At 47.8% G+C, this 5,454-nt stretch overlaps 1 non-coding gene across 1 annotated transcript; it reads right to left on the bottom strand.

Annotated features, from left to right (window-relative positions):
* Window positions 1–2,544: 2,544 nt before the first annotated feature.
* Window positions 2,545–2,735, bottom strand: LOC132882289 (U2 spliceosomal RNA). Its single transcript, XR_009654160.1, has one exon. It is a non-coding gene; the product is annotated as a U2 spliceosomal RNA (small nuclear RNA).
* Window positions 2,736–5,454: the final 2,719 nt, after the last annotated feature.

Genomic DNA, 5,454 nt, shown 5'->3' with positions numbered 1-5,454 from the left:
CTACGACAAAGAACCACTGAGCTGTATATAAAATCTGGAGCGCTCATAGGCTCGTCAGAGTGAAGCAAGCTGGCCGCCATCTTACCACTCCCATGGCGGAGCGGAACTGTCATTTAGACTATTAGAAGTTACACAAAATTGGACAAGTTATTTATGTAGTTGGTGAGAAAAATTAGAAGAAAAAAAATATCCATCCATCCATCCATCCATTATCTGTAGCTGCTTATCCTGTTCTACAGGGTCGCAGGCAAGCTGGAGCCTATCCCAGCTGACTACGGGCGAAAGGCGGGGTACACCCTGGACAAGTCGCCAGGTCATCACAGGGCTGACACATAGACACAGACAACCATTCACACTCACATTCACACCTACGCTCAATTTAGAGTCACCAGTTAACCTAACCTGCATGTCTTTGGACTGTGGGGGAAACCGGAACACCCGGAGGAAACCCACGCGGAGACGGGGAGAACATGCAAACTCCACACAGAAAGGCCGGCGCTGGGCTCGAACCCGGACCTTCTTGCTGTGAGGCGACAGCGCTAACCACTACACCACTGTGCTGCCCTTTATTGTCTGTGTCTATGTGTCAGCCCTGTGATGACCTGGCGACTTGTCCAGGGTGTACCCCGCCTCTCGCCCGTAGTCAGCTGGGATAGGCTCCAGCTTGCCTGCGACCCTGTAGAACAGGATAAGCGGCTACAGATAATGGATGGATGGATATATGGATAAGGAAAACGAAATTATATGAAAGAGGAAGGTACACTGTATAAGAGAAAAACTGAAATAATTTCCATAAAAATAATTATAGTAGTAAAAAAGAGCCATTAAAAAATGATCAGAGACTGAACTGGAAAAGGGAAAAAAACAATCACAGTGAAGGGGAGCGCTATAAGGATATGTAAGGAATGGGGTAAAGTTGAGAAAATAAGAGGTAATGAAAGGGAGAAAAAGTCAGGAGATACTTTTCTTGAGGCAAATTTGATCGGCTACGGTTTAACACACAAGCCAAATACACGCGATGGGAGTGGTAAAATGGCGGCCAGCTGGCGCCATGAGTGCTCCAGATTTTATATAGAACTCAGTGCAAAGAACCCAGGAACCGATGCGCCTTCTAGCGGTGATGATGTCATCAAAAGGAGCCCGAGCATTTCAAAATAAAAGCAAGGAGACGTAAACGAATGTATAATAATAATCCATCCATTATCTCATCTCATCTCATCTCATTATCTCTAGCCGCTTTATCCTTCTACAGGGTCACAGGCAAGCTGGAGCCTATCCCAGCTGACTACGGGCGAAAGGCGGGGTACACCCTGGACAAGTCGCCAGGTCATCACAGGGCTGACACATAGACACAGACAACCATTCACACTCACATTCACACCTACGGTCAATTTAGAGTCACCAGTTAACCTAACGTGCATGTCTTTGGACTGTGGGGGAAACCGGAGCACCCGGAGGAAACCCACGCGGACACGGGGAGAACATGCAAACTCCACACAGAAAGGCCCTTGCCGGCCCCGGGGCTCGAACCCAGGACCTTCTTGCTGTGAGGCGACAGCGCTAACCACTACACCACCGTGCCGCCCCATCCATTATCTGTAACCGCTTATCCTGTTTTACAGGGTTGCAGGCAAGCTGGAGCCTATCCCAGCTGACTATGGGTGAGAAGTAGGGTACACCCTGGACAAGTCGCCAGATCATCACAGGGCCGACACAGAGAGGCAAACAATCATTCACGCTCACATTCACACCTGCGGTCAATTTAGAGTCACCAGTTAACCTAACCCGCATGTCTTTGGACTGTGGGGGAAACCGGAGCACCCGGAGGAAACCCATGCGGACACGGGGAGAGCATGCAAACTCCGCACAGAAAGGCCCTCACCAGCCACGGGGCTCAAACCCAGAACCTTCTTGCTGTGAGGCGACAGTGCTAACCACTACACCACCATGCTGCCCGTATAATAATAATAATAATAATAATACGATGACGACAAGCGTAAACGGGGAGCGTAAACTCCCAGTCTCAGAACTTATGGCTGTGTAGGGACGCTCACGAGATAATCCAGAATGAATGGGACCTATGGAGCTATAGATAGATAGATAACTTTATTGTCATTCACCTGTCTATTCAGAATGCACATTTGAACGAAATTTTGTTCTGCTGGCTTACGTCAATATAACTGCTGCATTTAACTACTGCACATATTCCAGTAAACAAAATATCAAATTTTACGATTAGATACTTTAAATTAAAAAAAAACCTTGGATAAAATATACCAACTATTCTACATATATTTAAATATATTGCACAATAAAGGATTTATAGCAGCATGTAGGATACTGCACATATTCCAGATTGTGAGGTTCTTGTCCAGAGAAATGAAAGGGGATTATTTAGAGTTCAGGAGTCTGATGGCTTGGGGGAAGAAACTGTTACAGAAGCAGGGAGCAGCAGGGAGAACAATCCGTGATACGGATGGGTGAGGTATTTTATAATGTTCTGAGCCCTGGTCAGACAGCATTCAACTGCAGTGTCTTGGATGGAAGGCAGAGACCATTCCTGGAAGTACTGCAATACCAGGTTAATACGTGGAGCGGAGGGAACAAGCTCCTATTCCAGCTCCCTGCTCTAAAAATCTGTTTAATATAACATCCTCATTTAGAGGACATATCAGATGTTAAACTGATAAGAACAGATACTACACTTGATCTCAGCCAAAAGGCCAGGAAGCCTGTAGCCCCATCTCATCTCATCTCATCTCATTATCTGGAGCCGCTTTATCCTGTTCTACAGGGTCGCAGGCAAGCTGGAGCCTATCCCAGCTGACTACGGGCGAGAGGCGGGGTACACCCTGGACAAGTCACCAGGTCATCACAGGGCTGACACATAGACACAGACAACCATTCACACCTACGGTCAATTTAGAGTCACCAGTTAACCTAACCTGCATGTCTTTGGACTGTGGGGGAAACCGGAGCACCTGGAGGAAACCCACGCGGACAACATGCAAACTCCCCACAGAAAGGCCCTCGCCGGCCACGGGGCTCGAACCCGGACCTTCTTGCTGTGAGGCGACAGCGCTAACCACTACACCACCGTGCCACCCCTGTAGCCCCAAATGAGACAAAAAAAAAAGCTTGTAACGTGCTTCTTCAAGTCGTGTCACATGTCTTTGTTAAAGACACGTTTTTAAAATTGTTTTTTTAATTAATTCCAGGGTGGCACGGTGGTGTAGTGGTTAGCGCTGTCGCCTCACAGCAAGAAGGTCCTGGGTTTGAGCCCCGTGGCCGGCGAGGGCCTTTCTGTGCGGAGTTTGCATGTTCTCCCCGTGTCCGCGTGGGTTTCCTCCGGGTGCTCCGGTTTCCCCCACAGTCCAAGGACATGCAGGTTAGGTTAACTGGTGACTCTAAATTGACCGTAGGTGTGAATGTGAGTGTGAATGGTTGTCTGTGTCTATGTGTCGGCCCTGTGATGACCTGGTGACTTGTCCAGGGTGTACCCCGCCTCTCGCCCGTAGTCAGCTGGGATAGGGTCCAGCTTGCCTTTGACCCTGTAGAAGGATAAAGCGGCTAGAGATAATGAGATGAGATAATTAATTCCATCCATCCATTCATTTTCCCATCCTCAGGTTTGAGGGTCAAGGACTCCGAACTGCTGCACTATCTCCTTCCATGTTCCTTGATCATGCGCCAGGGCTGTACAATGCGCAAGTGACCTTCTTGTCCATTCTTTGATGTCGTCACCCCATCTTTTTCGCTGTCTTCCTCTGGATCGCTTTCCATTAATTCTTCCCTCAAAGATGTACGTGCACAGGTTCTGGGCTCTGATCATATGGCCAAAATACTGCAGTTTCCTTCTCTTGATGGTTTCAAATAAAGTTCTTTGTGTGTCCATGTCTTCCAGAACTGATTCATTTGTTCTGTGTTCTGTCCATCTTATCCTGAGAGCGCATCTATAGCAATCCATTTCGAACACATTCATTCTTCTTATATCATCTGTTTTAGTACTCCATGATTTGCAACCATAGAGTGCTACTGGCCATACAAGCATTTTTAAAAGCTTCAGCTTTATATGTTCATTCAAGGCGCGGTCTTTCCATAGAGGATACAGTGACCTCAAAGCTGAGTTTGCTGCTCCAAGTTGGACTCGCAAAAGCTAGATAGCTTGAACTAAATAATTGAACTAGATAATCATACAATTTTTTGTGTTCATAAAACATGAAATTAGTGAAGTCATAACTTGTAATTGTGCAATTGTAACTTTTAAGGCTGAAGTCTAAATGGATCCCTCCCATTTCCCACAGAAGTGCTCTAATACAGTATTAGCAGAGGCTGGTTCAGGTCCATTACAATGGAATAACCATACAAATACGGAACGGATCAGTCAAAAGAATTTAAAATATAACTATTTGACAAAATATCTTCAACTTCATGTTACAGTGATATGTGATATATGGTTTAAGATATCACCAGATTATTTTAGATTGTTTTGCAAAAGTGGAATATATATGGATGCAAAAATGGCGACTCTCTGCAGAGGCTTCTGGGAAGAGAGAGCCCCTTTAATGTGTCAGTGTTTCATTTTACTGAGTATGTACAGTGTTTCTGATTATTATTATTATTAGTAGTAGCATTATCTGGTCGTCGAGGCCTGGCCTCCCCGATCTGAACCCGAGTGGTGCTTTGTTATTGGACTTCTGTGCTAGTCACGGTTTGTCCATAACAAACACCATGTTCGAGCATAGGGGTGTCCATAAGTGCACGTGGCACCAGGACACCTTAGGTCGGAGGTCGATGATCGACATTGTTGTCATTTCATCTGATCTCCGGCCCTATGTCTTGGACACTTAGGTGAACAGGGGGCTGAGCTGTCAATTGATCACCACCTGGTGGTGTGTTGGATCCACTGGCAGAGGAGGAAGCCGGACAGACCTGGCAGGCCCAAACGTATGGTGAGGGTCTGCTAGGAACGTCTGGCCGAGCACTCTGTCGGGGAGGTCTTTAACTCCCACCTCTGGGAGAGCTTCTCCCAGCTTCCGAGGGAGGTGGGGGACATTGAGTCTGAGTGGGCCATGTTCTCTGCCTCCATTGTCAACGCGGCTGTTCGGAGCTGTGGCCGCAAGGTCTCCGGTGCCTGTCGTGGCGGCAATCCCCGAACCCGGTGGTGGACACCGGAAGTAAGGGATGCCGTCAAGCTGAAGAAGGAGTCCTATCAGGCTATGTTGGCCTCCAGGACTCCTGAGGCAGCTGATGGGTATCAGCAGGCCAGGCGTGCCGCAGCTCGAGCAGTTGCGGAGGCAAAAACTCGGAACTGGGAGGAGTTCGGTGAGGCCATGGAGGAGGACTATCGGTTGGCCTCGAGGAAATTCTGGCAAACTGTCCGGCGCCTCAGGAGGGGGAAGCAGTACTCTGCCAACACTGTTTACAGTGAGGGTGGGGAGCTGTTGACCTCGA

Source organism: Neoarius graeffei, chromosome 2 (assembly GCF_027579695.1).
Source record: "Neoarius graeffei isolate fNeoGra1 chromosome 2, fNeoGra1.pri, whole genome shotgun sequence".
Taxonomy (NCBI): domain Eukaryota; kingdom Metazoa; phylum Chordata; class Actinopteri; order Siluriformes; family Ariidae; genus Neoarius; species Neoarius graeffei.
Note: the sequence above shows the minus strand (reverse complement) of the source record. Positions and strands in the feature narration are given on the sequence as shown.